Source organism: Hoplias malabaricus, chromosome 5 (assembly GCF_029633855.1).
Source record: "Hoplias malabaricus isolate fHopMal1 chromosome 5, fHopMal1.hap1, whole genome shotgun sequence".
NCBI classification, from domain to species: Eukaryota; Metazoa; Chordata; class Actinopteri; order Characiformes; family Erythrinidae; genus Hoplias; species Hoplias malabaricus.
Genome location: NC_089804.1, coordinates 39,798,848 through 39,814,168, shown reverse-complemented (window position 1 = coordinate 39,814,168; position 15,321 = coordinate 39,798,848). Strand labels below are relative to the sequence as shown.

Here is a 15,321-nt window from a genome sequence, read left to right as displayed (position 1 = left end):
CTAAAAATGACTGCATCCCTATGAAGGTTGCAGCTTCACATTACTCATGCCTTCACAAAGAAAACCATACTGATGTTTGGTTGATTACAGTGGCTCTGGTCACATTCTAAATGTTCTAATCTCTGTTGATCCCAGTCCCCATTTCATTTTCCCCCAATCACAGTCATGTGACTGATTTGCCAAGCAAGAAACAACAACAAAAAAATCACTACCATCACTCAAGAAAAGGAGCTCATTCCAATGGAGTGGTTCATTTAGGCCGTGCTATATTTTATCTCCTCGAAATCCAAGTTAGGTAATGATTAAAAGCTCATTCTATTTTTCATTTTGTGCCATAAAGAGCTGATTGGACGTCCTGACAAAGAGGAAGAAAAGTGATCATCATGCCACCTTTTTTTTTTTTTAATTATCACCACTGCGTTAACTGTACTGCCGTTCTCATCGCCGTGACAACAGGCCACAAAACAAGAGTGACGCCATGGTGAAAAGACAGACAGATGTAAACCAGGAAATAATCTAGTTTACCACAAAGCCTGAGCTCCAGTCGGTGGAATGATATGTGTGCATTATGTACATGTCAACTATTCTTAGCTCCTAAACGCTAAGTCAAAGCACATTTCTTTCAAGTATCTGTCAAACCAGTAGCCGGTTTTGGGTCTTACATCTTCTGTACATATGCACCGTGACAATAACATCACTGAATACAGAAAGCAGATTCAATACATGCAATATCAAATGAATGTTTAACAAACTGCCCATAAAATATCAAGTGAAGTGTTGTTGTCATTGCACTTCTAAAAATCTAGAACTAGAACTTTCTTGTTCCAATTCTTTAAAGAGAAATCTAGAACATTTTAGCCTCAAACATTCAAATGTTATTTCTATCAATTTCCAGTGACGCAGAGAGGGATTCAGAGCTCTTAAATTAGGTTTAAAGATATGATCACCACAGAGGATGTGTTTTTTTTGTGTAGTGTATATTTTTGTTTGATGAACTGTTGAGTAAAATCTGAAATATTTAAAAACTCCAGCAGCACTGCTCTGTCTGATCCATTTGTACCAGCACAAGGCACACTGATACACCACCATTATTTGAGGATCACTGCAATGCTGAGAATGATCCAACACCCAAATAATCCCTTCAATGTGGTGTTCCTCTGGGGTCTTGAATACTGAAAACCAAGAGAGCAGAGCAACTAAAGGACTACAGTTTGCAATTGCAAAACTACAAAGTGCAGCTCGATTGTCAGAGGGGATGATAAAATGGACAATGAATGGAGAAACGTAGGTGATCCTATCCTATCGCTGATCAGTGTGTGTACATATACACAGTGCAGTCTGTCTTTACAAACATCTATGAAAGAATGGGACTTTCTAAAGTGCTCACTGAATTCAAGTGCGGTACTGTAGTAGCACGCCACCATTACAACAAGTCTTTTTGTTTCATTTCTTCGCTCCTTGATATTCCATGATCAACGGTGTGTGGTAGTACTGAAAACTGGAAGAGTTTAGAAACCACAGCAACTCAGCCACAAAATGACAGACCTCATAATGTCACAGAATAGTGTCATTGAGCGCTGAAGTACACAGTGCACAAAAGTTCCAAACCTACTTTGGCATTAACATCAGCACAAAAATGGTGTGCTGGAGCTTCATGGCATGGGTTTACATGGCTGCATGCAAGCCATACATCACCAAGCACAATGTCAGACGTCAGAGGGAGCAGCATAAAGCATGTGAGTTTGGGTGAGTCTGGAGTGGAAGAACTTGACTGGTCTGTAGAGAACCCTGACATCCACCCCATTTAACACCTTTAGGATGAACTAGAATGGAGATTGCAAGCAAGGTCTTCTCCTCCAAAACCTGTGCCGGACCTCGCCAATGCTCTTCTGTACAAATAAGCAAAAAACCCATAGACACTCCAAAGCCAAGCAAAAAGATTTCCTAGAAGATTGGAAGCTGTTGTAGCTACAAAGGTGGGACGAATTTCATATAATAACAAAATACACACCATATTTTACTGCCTATGATGTAGAATGGGATATGATAATGTGTATGAATTCTAATTTCATCATTATAGTGTATATTATAAACAAAGTTTACTATTAATGTACTTTCTATACACATTTAGAATAGACACATTTTTTGCACAACAAAGATATGTAAACATATCTCTTTTTATTTTCCATATGGGCATTTATTATATAAACATATTGCTACATAAGCCTATATGGATTAAATTTCAGTGCAACAAACACTTGTGTGTCTTTAGTACTTTCTATGTGTTCTTTGGTGAGAGGCCTTCTGAGGTCAGGACAATCGGTGAGGCAGTACCTTCAGCTCAGAATAAATTATTCATGGATATTTCTGGACAACTCCTCAACTGTTCTAACTTAACTTCTAATGACAGAAATAAAACCAATGGAGGACTGTTGAGACACGTTTATAGAATGGTTAACTTTGAGTTCATGGAGTTTAAAACGGCAGGTAAATAGTTTACGAACCTTTTTACAACCAAGAAAATAATACTGGTACATCCAGAACTTCCTCAAGAGACAATACTTCCTTTAGATACAACACTTTCCATGTTCAGATGGACATTCAGCTTAGCCAGAAAAACACAGGTGTTTATCAGGCAACTCAGAGTGAGTCGGCTGACCGTTATTTATGTATCTGGGCCCTTATTCACTAGGGTTGAAGCGCTGGACATTTTAAAAGCTCGCAGTATTTCACTTCAAAAGATTTTAGGATCTTTGTCATACTTTAACAAAGCAGAATCTAGAATTTCCAGTCTCACGCTTTCAAAAGTGGAATCTAGAACCCTAGACTTCTGTAACCACTCTCACAAAAACTCCAGAACTTATTTACTGAAATTTTAAAAGTGGAATATAGAACTTTCCCTCCTCAAACTCGAAAATTTAAAAGTAGAACTTTCCAGTGGTGCTGAGTGGAATTCAGAGCTCCTCAATATGGAGAAGTTTGTTCTGTGGAGGGCCAAGCTTCCGGAAGGTGAGGTTGGGGGGGGCTGGCAGAATGAAAACAAGGTGGCCGCTAAATAGTTGAAAAGTTCACCCAGAGTTGACGCTTTTGCTCTTTTTCTTTTCCCTCTTCTCCTCGCTCACTCCATGCAGACTGACAGACAAAGAAAGCATCTGGTAACATTTAGCCCGGTACTCCAAACTTTTCTCTCCTTTTATACAAGGGGGCCCTAAACACAACACAAACACAGTGAGTCCAGCTACCTTTTTTACAGCGGTAACAGGACCAGGCTAGAATCCTGCACTCCTGGGGACTCATTCAGGTGAACCCGTTTTACAAGCATTCTTCCACCAAGAGAGAAAAAGCAAAAAATAAATAAATAAATAAAATTAGAGAGCAGGGAGTGTAAAAAAATGAAAAAAAAAAAAAGCAGGAAGAGAGAAAGAAATGAACAAAGGAAGCAGGAAGAGTGTAAAAGAGAAAGCAGAGAGAGCCACACAAATCTAAATCTTACCATTCTTTATGCTTCAAATTTAAAAAGAAACAAACTATTAAAACCTACACAGTTTCTGAACACGAAAACTGAACTGAATTATGACAAAAAACTTTCTCAATCGCTGCTTGTGTTTGTGGTTTTGCAGTTAAACAACTCTGCAGATGCAGAAAACTTCAGCCCATAATCTACTGCAACTTTGACAATGGACTTTCAAAAATATACAACATGATTCATCGTAATATTTTCCTTAAAAATACTGCGTGTGGTATTACCACACAATTTTCATATGTGGATTATCTTATGGCCTTGCCTTGCCACTCACTCTCACATTCAATCATGTTTAACACCATCCATAAGGGCTGTTATTCAGTGACGGGCATCGGAGCCACCATGGGAACAATAAGCAAAGCATCAATATGTTCTGACAGTTTATTACAGGTGTACCATCTGCATTTAATTACAACATGAGCACACCTAAACATACAATTTATTAAACAGCAAAGATCTGCCAGAATAAAACTGTAATCTGGTCAATCGTTAATTGGTAGTTTGGAGAAACAGAAATATAACATAAAACACTGAACTCTTGTGAGGCATTTTGTTAAATGTGTGTCAGTGAGTGAGTGGGTTGCACGCCAGTTCCTTCACACCCAACAATTCAGATTCTGTTCGCCCTGAGCTTGAGTTAGAAGGATGTAAATGTGACGGCTGTGGCTGTGATAAATTGATTGAATTAAGAAATTGTTTTGAAGACATGTATGCTCTGGCAGCATGTGACTAACTGCAGCTGGAGAGTAAACCTCTCTGGCCAGATCGGACCAAAACAAAGCATGTTTGCGACCATGTCTTAGAACACTGTACCGTACAACTGGATATTACCTTGCATTTCCTTTGTGCATGTGTGTGTATGTGCACAGACACACACACGTGGTGTGTGTGCACATGTGTGAGGTATGCAGGCGTCGTCAAGAACATCCAGCTCATCGTCGCCGCCTGCATGACCTTGAGCTGGGCATACAGCAGTGTTGTCATGGCAACGAAGCTTTACACAGCAACCACAGCTGGATACAACTTACACATTCCTCTTAAATTCTAAGCTGTGCTATAGTATACTAAAGGGAGCCATAAACTTCAGCACTCACACACACAAATACTTAACACATACACAGATGCCATGCAGAGCCTCAGGGAGTGATTCATGAACCTCTGATCAAGGTTTGTCAGATTTTGAGATGAACTTTGTCATGAAATCATGAAATTTTGGCTGATGATTCACCACTGATTTGCCATTTCCCTTTTAGTCCTTTCATTTCACTGTAAGCAATTATTAAAATACAGATCTAACGTATCCAAGTTGTCTAACAAGGTACCTTGAATACTATCTGCCAGTAATTAACTGGCATACATATCGAGCTCAGTTATACAAACATGTCCTCTAAACGTGTTACTGCTCCGGTGCTAGACCCAGCTTTCCAGACGCAGGTTAATCCTGGACGTCGAAGCATTTATATTTGCTTCATCCCAACTGTTAAAATAACACCTAATTCACATCCTGTTCCAACCAACACATGAACTCACTCACTCACTCACTCCTTACACTACAACGTCCAGAACTTAACTTAATCCTAAAATAGACTGAAATGTAGGATATAGGCTTGTTATAGGATAATGTGCACACTTACTACTGTCAACTTTCCAAAGCAAACTACTGAAACTGTCCATTCCAATTCAACAATTTGTTCATTTACTGCATTTGAGTTCAAGTACTTTTTCAAATTTGGCAATCAAGACTAAAATAATAGACCATTCTGTGGACATTTTGTCCCCAAGAAGTAGAAGAGTGTCCTCAAATAGCCAAACAGCTAAAACACAAGAGCAAATCCCTTATGAAGTCCATTCACAGCACTGTCCAAAGGTGTACAGTGATGGAAAAAGGAAAGGCAGGGTGAGTTAATGTATCACCCTCTGTCTCTCTCACCTGGTGCAGTAAAGACACAAAGTTGTCAGAGGGTATTATAAAGATGCAACAGGTTGTAAGAACCTCCTCCTTACCACAGTGAAGTGTGCAAAAGAAGTGTTTCTAAAGATTCTAGTAAACTGATGGGAGGAAATTATTGTTGTTAAAATACGACACACACTAACAGGCTACCTTTCATTTTCTTTGTTTTGACAGCTGTACAGTGTGTCGAATTCGGTCGAATGTTCACAACACAACCATTAATCAATTCCAATTTTGGTGTGTAATTGTGAATGTATGGATATGAAGCTTTGTTAAAACAGCGCATGTGGCCATTTGGGCCACAGCCTTTGCTTTTTTTCAGCCAAAATGTGCAAAGAAGTGGCCACAGGCAGTACACATCGAGAAATATTAAACCCGAAGCACAAGCTATAATTACAGACTAAATTATCTACACCATATTAATTAGCTCTGATCAAACATGTAGAGTGGTGACACGCCTATTAAGCAGATATTACATGCGGTAAAAAAGAATTACAGTGTTTTGAATGCCATCTTACTGTGTTTTTAATTGTGCGCACACTCCTGACGTGTGAAGAACTCACCCTAGAGAAATTTGGGAATGACGTTTAGAGGAGGTGTGCCACTGTTTGTACAGAGATCATGTTTGGAATTTGACTGCGCTCATTTGTACAAGATAAAGTATCTGGTTAACTTCTCCACACCTCAGACAGCTCTGACAACCACTTCATTTATAACATCTGTTATTTTACGATTATTATTATTCACTGACCTTGGAAATTACAGATTTGTAATTAAATAAAAACAAATTTGTCATGGAATAACATTACAGCAATGATTAATGTGACATGATTATGGTTGTTATAGCGCACACACACACACACACACACACACACACACTACAGATCAGGTATTATCTGGCAGGTAGATCATTCTCAGCGCTGCAGTGACACTGATGTTGTGGTCGGGTGTTAGCATGTTGTGCTAGGACAGGTGGCTCAGACACAGCAGTGCTGCAGGAGTTTTAAGTACTGTCCACTTTATTAAGCCACTTTCATACATGCCTGGCAATGGCATGATAACACAACATTTCTTAAGTTTACCCAGAGTAAAATGCAAACAGCGGCAAACTTTGGCCCAGACTAGTGCCCTAGTAAAGCTCCAATTAAAGGCAGCGTGAGCATGTGTGAAGAGCCGCTGATGTCCTCCTACGTTGCGGCACGTGTGAAAAGACCACTCAGGGACATCTCTAGAGTTCCTCTCGAGTTCATATGAGAAAGAGGCTTTAGAAACACCTACCTTATTGGTCAGCAAGACAGATTATAATTAGAAACAGAAGATCATCTGTTTCTGCACAATTTTTGTTGGTCATCCTCCAGTCTTTCATTAGTGGTCACTGGATGCTGCTCACAGAACATTTTTGGCTGGAAAAAAAAAGTGGTTGGAGATCCAAGTCCAACAGTGACACTGATGGGTTTAGGGTGCCCACACTTTACACAACACAACAACTCATGCACGTCTTGCTAGTTTAGAGGGCATGTACATGGCTGAGTTTTTGAAGCAGGAACTCGAGCAGGAAACAAGACATTTGTACTATTTGAAATTAAACTAACACTTAACTGATAAAGCACAATACAAAATGACACACAGTGCCAGGCTGCTATATTTGTACGTGAATCTTGAAGTTTGGGCAATCTGGCATCATACAGAACGGCACCAATTAGCCTGTTTCTATTGGTTGACATGCCTGCACGTCAAAATTCCATTTCAGTGGAGCAAAAGTTGAAAAAGTTTGAATTTTTTGACACACAACAGAGTGTCTTTTCTGTATATAGGCTTATTTCTAGTCAGACAGAGCTGACGCAGCATCCTGACTAAAAATACACAGGGGGGAGTGAGTTTCTGAATATCCGCCAGCTTCCAGTGTGTGATCAACCATAAAAGCTCCAGCAGCACTACTTTGTCTCATCCACTCTCACCAGCATAAAACACACATGGTAGTGGTGAGTTAGTAAGTGTCACTGAGTGGCCTGCACCAACACCTTTAACTTGCCTGAGGCAAAAAAGCCACCACCAAGGCCAGGATATCAGATTTCAATTGGGGCAACAATCAAGCTGTTGTTTCAGCAGACTGTCATCAGCAACCCTTCACAGACATGCAGCAATTCTACATTTAACACACCAACATAGTATCCCTGAAACATTTCCCCTCCTATCCACAAGCAGTTGTCTCTTGTACACACATTTTTCTCTCGTTCCCCTCACGCTCTCTCACATTTGTATACATACATGAAAGCTCTGACTCCACAGCCAAAGAATGCCACCAATTCAAGCTCTCAAACAGTGCTGGCTGATATGCGTACGCAGACAGAATGGAGAGAGATGGGAGAGAAGGGGGAGGAGGAAGGGGGGAAAAAAATAGTACACAAACAGAGATGATGAGACATCCACTTTTCACTCTGCTCTCTTTGCTGCTACTGCTCTCAACATTCCCCAATCAATACCCAAACTCTACAGTGTCCACCAACACACAAGCGGCTTCTAAGCCCTTCACAAAAAAGGTGGACAGTCACTTCAGCAGCACGGTTGTGTTCAGAAGCTTGTAGCGTGTGCAACACATGCCAGCTATGTTTCAAATGGGTGTGTTCCTGCGATATTGACGCAAACAACAAAAACTGGTCTGTCAGCTGCAGCCACTTCAGACTGAAACTTACTCTGAAACCAACAAAGGTGCCTCGTCCCCCGAGAGAGAAGGACAGAGTCAGAGAGAAAGAGAAGTCTGGCATTAATGAGTGACAGAGGCAAAGCAGATGACATGAGGACTGCTCTTACACTGCTACCCTCACCCACAACATGCACCATCAAATTTGGGATACACAAAAAAATAAATAAAATCACAGCCACATCCTTCATATGTCATTGTTAAAAGGGAAACACTTGTCAAAATTTTAAAATATAACCATTGCTCTGGCTGTTGGAAACATGCCTACTCATCTCATGCACCATGACGTGCTCATCTTTACAGTGACATTTCCTGGTTTGAGTACTGGAAAACCCCCGTTCTGATTACCTTAATTCTGAAGGGCTACATGTGCTTTATTGGGGATAATATATTTAATGAGTTTTTCTATAACATAACCTTCAATAACCAAAGGGTAAAAAGTTTTTAAATAAATCTTCCAATGTCATGATTTCAATATTTGATTCCTCAATAATAGATGTAGAAAGTCTGTGATTGGTCAGGATGCCCTTAGCCTTCTGCGGTATCAGTTTCGCAAAAGCCAATATTCCAATAACAATTAACAAACAATATATTGTGAAGCCCTCGGCCGAAGTATCAACGGATGCCCTCTCCTTACGACCCCCAGCTACAGTCAAAGAGTCCGACACAAGATTGATTCATAGTTAATGCAGCCTGACACCCCTGTGACTGTGAGAGAGGGAGGCAGAGAAAAGAAGAGATAAAGAGAGAGAGAGGGGAGGGAGGAGGGGCTCTGCTTGCGGTCAGCGTGAGGAAGAGTTCAGAAGGTCTTTTCCCACACAGAGAGAGAGAGAGAGAAAGAATGAAGGAGAAAGAGAAACAGAAAGAAACATATAGTTGTTGTGCGTGCAAACATCATCAGATAGAGCTAGGACAGAGACATTTTACTATCAGATATCTTAGGGCAACTCCTATAAAGACAAATACTAAGAGACGCGTGATGTGGCTACGCTTGTCACAACCATGACATTCTATCTGAAAACTGACATATAACAATGATGATTACTAACATACTTATGTTTAAATGACATTACCCTTCATCAGCCATGTAAAGGTGTTATAGCATTTCAGAGCATCTTTGTTGTTTTTGTAAGATCCACAGTATCTCAATCATTTTTCTTCTTTTAATTCACACGTATTTGCTTGAGCCCAACGTCTAAAAACACAACCAATGACATCAGTTGTTAACAAACAATTGTGAAAACACAAAGCCTAGAATCACTGCATGTATTAACTATCAGGTGAAGGTGTAATAGCAATTACCCCAAGTTCCGGCAACTTTAATTACAATATTGGAAATCTTAGCTAACTGTAAATAAATAGAAGTACTTTACTCACTCAAATCAACATTTTTCAGGAGTCAAATATGTGTAGATTAATGTCCAAGACTTGCTTGACTTTGAAAGAAAATATGTTTTTAGATAAAAACGCTTTTGTTTAAGTAGGCGCCAATACTGCTAAGATTATTAGCGCCCCCTAACTTCGACCACCTCCCCTGCTTGTGACAGTCAAACGAGACCGTTGCTACCACATTCAGTGGTTTTGAGAGGTTCACAATGAGATTACGTTTGTCCTGTGTTGGTATCTGTATTCTACATTTAAGGATTACAATGGCGGTAGATTTTCCCCTCATTGAAAAAAAAAAAAGAAGCTAACCGCTAAGCTAACATTTACACTGAGGAAAATATCTGTCGCGAAATGGAAATGTGTTGTGTTCTACATGAAGTTTTGCACATAAAGAATAACAACACTGTTAGAGGTACTTAAATATTGTTTAGATATGTGATTTCTTGCAAGACTGATGTTTAAATGCCCTACTAAGGCTTGGACTTACATTTTATTGTTTTACCCAATGCGATTGGCGAAGTGAGAGAGCGGAATTGCACCATATACGGCAGTGGCTGGAGTTAGGCAGAAAGACTGATAAGTGACAGATGTAAATTTGGCGAATTTATAAAAAGATTGAAAGCAAATAGCCTCCCATGTCTTTGGAACTATATTTGTGTGAACAAACTTTGATGTACACAATGCACCAGAACTTAAACTTAATCTGTAGCTAAAGCTTGAAGCGCAGGCAAAGTATTATTTTTCCCCCTCATACGTGACAAAAAGAAAAAAAAGTGATAAATATATTCGTATAAGTAAGAAAATCATTTGAGATCTTTGCCGCATATGACCCTTAAAACTGAAGTGAATTATCAAGACCGATGATGATGTGGGTGAAAAACTGACAGTAGCGTACATCTCACTGATGAGGTCTCTGTCAGATAAAGACAGTCTCTGTCAGATAAAGACTCATCTGTTTCCACCTGGATGTGTCAGAGAGATGCACATTATATGTCCAACTGTTTGTAGACACTTGAACACGTTTCTCCTGAAATATGTCTGCCTCTTGCTGAAGTAACCGCCTCCACTCTTCTAGGAAGGCTTTACGTTATTTGTAAAAGCGCAAGTCTGGATCACACCACACTAACTCACCCCAGTATCATTTGATGTTACTCCATCACTTCAGAGAAGGCCCCACAGCCCTCCGGTGTTTTAAACCCCACTTGCCAACAACGTCAAACTGGGTAAGGAACCATTGGCTCATTGGCTCTGAGCAATACTTTTTTACTGAGATTATGGATATTGTGTCGATACCAGTGATGTGTTTACATTTACTTAGCTGAATTCTCCAATTCACAAGAGTGAAGTGTGTCTGGACCCTTTTAAACATACAGTGTTTATAGACATCTGTAACCTGCGTAGTAAGTGTACAAATCACTCAAACCCTATGAATGACACTGAATCTAAAACCGTCCAACATTATTTAAAAAGAATGTTCAAAAGACAACAGCTAGATATATTTTTCAAAATAATAAATAATTACAATGTACTAATTCAACATCAGAAAAATATTTTGTGGCAATAGCACCAAGCCAAGCTGTGCCAATTCAAGCTGTTGTGAAGCTAAACAAGATTTCTATTTCCTAGACATGAAGACACAGCCAACCTATTTAGCAGAACATACTCGCAAAACCTAGTGCTGCTGTGAAGCGGAACTCAAAGCCACAGTCACTGACACGTGATTGTTTTTCCTTTCTTTTTCTCCCTCCCACAAGAACTCACAGCAACTTTTCTAGTCAGCTATCAGCCAGCACATCTCTATGACCACATTTGCGCTTAATTCGTACTGTACAGGCTCCCACTTTCTTTCCTATATATAGACGATTGATTAGGGAAAAGTCCTACAATTTCACAAGTTCTACCTGAAGTAGCTTTTAGGAATACTTAAGGTGTCACTTTCTTTTCACAACCACTGTGTGTGGACAATTCTGACTTAGCAAGTTTCTCTAGAAATGGAGCATTTCAAATTAGACCAATTTTAATAAAGAAGAAAACATGTAGGGTTCCTGTGGAATTCCTGGTTAAGAATGATTAAAGTGCTCCGAGCCTATAAGCTTGACAGGCCATGCTTATTATAAAACAGGTAAATGTGGTGTCTGGTTAAGTAACTCACCTGTGACTAACATTCATTCTTCTGTGTAATGCTTTTGCCTAAACTAACATTACAGAACCACAGCGAAGAAAGTTAAATTTCATACTCAAACAGCAGAATTATGACAGTCCGGGTTTCTGACGTCATAAACCTAAGAACCAATCTTGTCTATAGGCGAGTGGCATGACAGTAAATGGCGATAAAGTTGGGGACACAAATCTGTGTGAACTGAATAGAGACTTCGGTGATGAGGGTCATCTAAATCACTATTAAGGCATTAGGAATTTTCACAATAGAAACAGTATTGGTGCCTTCCCCAGCTAATCTTTAAAATATTCAATTATTTTTACATCAATGTGCCTTTTAAACATCTCATACTTGAAAAGAAACACTGAGTTAACCTGCTGTCACCTCAAATCTTCAAATATTTATGATAAAACATCTGAAATGTTCCACTGGTCGCATGTTAACAAATTATTAACATATAATTAACACTGACATAGTGCATGAGGATCTCACTGAGGTGAACACAGTATAGAAAGTAAATTAAAATACTAATTTCAAGCAAATTAGTAATTCCTAATATCCTCAGTCCATTACAATGGCTGCTAGGTCCCACACCATGTGTTGTCAAAATATTTAAAAATTAAAAAATAAACAAAAGTGTTACTAACTGAATCCACTGCCAGGAAATAAGCAGAGCAAATGTAATATACTGTATAGGTATAATATACTGTATAGCTTCGGTGGTGAAGTTTTTAAAGAGGTTCATGTTCTACGTATCGCACAACCAATCAGAGAGTCAACGGCCGTTCAAAACAACACTGTCTTTTAAAGCCTGAACTCGCTGAACAACATTAAAGCAGCGCTACTGACACACGGAGGGTAAAGTCAATGAAAATTAATCCAATTTGGAATTCACGTTGATAAAACAGTTTTGACCGTGCTCTTGAGGGGTGGACCGGACGGTGTGAACTTTAAATGCCCCGTGTTTTAGTTTCCTGAACAGCTCCACTGCTTGGAAAACGAAAAATAGTAGCTATAATGGCGAAAGAAAACAGGAGTAGGGACAATCAAGCAATGCCGTGGCGACGCAAAAAGCGTCAAAACCAGTCATCTGTGAGTGTAAAGGATTGTATAAACAGTGAACTACCTTTAAGGTTTTCAGCCGCTGGGTACACGAAGCTAAAGTTGGCTTCTTTTTCGATTTTTTCCGTTACACCTTAAAGAGTGCAGTAGCTCCACTCAAGACTAGTTCAGAGCGCTGTTTAAACCGAAATAAAAATGTTCCTGTCTTCATCAGGTCACTTATGCACCTTTCATAAAGTAAGGTTTACTGCTCCGCCGTTTAAGGTGGAATGGAAAATCCGAATAGGAACCTAGAAAATAAGCAGCCAACTTCAACCTCATACTGATTATCAAGACGTCGAGTCTAAATAAGTTAACCGGCTTCAAAAACAACCATCACGGCTTAAAACTATTAATACAACCACGTCTTTGCAGCTCGGGCGTTTTTCATTTGCGATCTCGATCACTTACCGGCTAAAATCGCGGCCAAAGAAACACAGCAGCTCCTTTAAGCCACTTCTATATGCTCCGCCATCTTCAGCACTAGCCGTGTTTGTTTAAATGGGAAACACTCCCAAAGCGCAGAGAAGCCCTACTCCAACCGCCTCCGCAGGCATTCTGGGTAATGTAGTCTCACACACAAGCAGAGCGGAGCTATCTCTGGAAAACCTTCGAGCCCAAAAAACTACAAGTTCACGAACTCTCTTCTGAATAAAACCCACTCTGTCGCTGTGTGTGTGTGTGCAAATATATATATATATATATATATATATATATATATATATATATATATATATATATATATATATATATATATATATATATATATATATATATATATATATATAATCAGTATATATATACAATCATTATATCAAACAAGATTGAACACAAAACATTCTTGTTCTGATACTAAACAGAAGTTATGTACACATGCTTATAGCAAACATTTCAGCTCATTAAGTTTTTAAACCAAGGGAGTACACAGAAACTGCTTTATACAACAAGCCAAATGAATTTAGTCCATGTAGTAGCATTGATGTGTTCATCATTTGTTTTTATTTGTTTGTCTTAGCATTTGGGCCATATCTACAGGATCATAGATGTTGTAGGTGCCATGGCCTCCAAGACCAGACCCGGAGGATAGCGCTGGACTTGTCTCCATGGTGACCTCTTAGGCAAAGCAGTGTTGAATTTCAACTGTTGGAGAAGGAGACAGTGCTAAATAGGGAGGAAGGGTGGGAGACATAGAGAGAGGAGGGGAGAGGGAGAGAGACAGAATGGACAGAGGATGGAGGCAGGATGGCAGGGGGGGAGGGGATAGAATTGAGTGAGTGAGAAGGGGAGGCTGTTGTAATTAGCTCATTGCTTGCTGTTTCCTGTCATGACTGCAATACAGGCCTCTAATCTCATCGCAACAAGAATGTGGACATAAAAATGCTGCATTAAAGTTAGTAACTTCATCTTCTGGAAACTTTTTCTTGTTACACACAAAAATTAATTTTCATATCTCCAGTAGTTTGGAAAATAGTTTAGACAGAGCCTCTGAAACAAAGGTCCTGTGACAATTGTATGAAATAAGCACAATGTCCAGTCCAGGGCATGGGTGTTTCAATCTGCATGTGAGAAATGAGAATGTGAATCTGCCTTAATAACATTCCTCAGAGACACAGCAGAGGCCCATAGACATGTTTGTACCCCTCCCCCCCATTTGTGGGCAAAAGCCCTTACCAGAGACCCCCCCCCCACACACACACACACCACCACCACCACCACCACCAACTTGAGTGAGAAATGCTTTCCCCTCCAACCCCCCACCCTGCTTTGAAAAGGACAGGAGATAGCAGTTTGAAAGGACAGGAGATAGCCCCTAATCGTCTGTGCCTATACATCGTCTACCTGCAAACATCCAATCATTCTGCTCTTCTGCTCCTCACCCATCCCCCTCTCCGGCTTAAGTGATTGGCAGAGTCAGAGAGAGGATCACATCTAGCCTTAATGTGTGAAAAGGACTCAAGTCAAGTCCAGTGTCTGAATGTCAAGCTAGAATCATTTCAAAACGGAATATTCAAAGAAAGGATTACCTTTGTTGACATTTCAAAGTAAATGTTTAAGAAACCTTGCCAGTGTAAATCAAACACAATTTACTGTCTCATTGTCTATGAATTCGTTGCAGGTACCTGAGTACAATGGAATGGATTCTGACTACCACTAGAAAACCCACATAACTCCCCCACATAATCTGTTCATAGGCCTTTAATTTTAATTTTATCTTAATGTATGTGTGGGTAAAACAAATATGCAAATTTAACACCTTGCTTTTTCAATCAAGATGTTTCCCCTATTTTAGAATCCATGCGCATGTGTGTATGTGTGTGCATGTATTTTGATTTATTAATGCAGCAGGGAGTCTCACAGACAGCTGTCCTCAGCAAAGTGCTCAGGAGCTGAAGACACCAACTATACAGCTCCCTCTAGTGCTCATCTTACAATATAAGAAAGCACTCGACCACAAAGCCAAGCAAAAAAAGTGTTTTGTAGACATTCATTCAGTATGTATA

At 39.7% G+C, this 15,321-nt stretch overlaps 1 protein-coding gene across 2 annotated transcripts in view; it reads right to left on the bottom strand.

Annotated features, from left to right (window-relative positions):
• The window catches only part of ncoa3 (nuclear receptor coactivator 3), a 38,124-nt gene extending 24,768 nt beyond the window's left edge, over positions 1–13,356 (bottom strand). For both annotated transcript variants that reach the window (XM_066671094.1, XM_066671097.1), the window contains exon 1: positions 13,232–13,356. The gene's annotated coding sequence lies outside the window, so the exon portion shown is untranslated. The remainder of the gene's footprint in view (positions 1–13,231) is intronic.
• Positions 13,357–15,321: the final 1,965 nt, after the last annotated feature.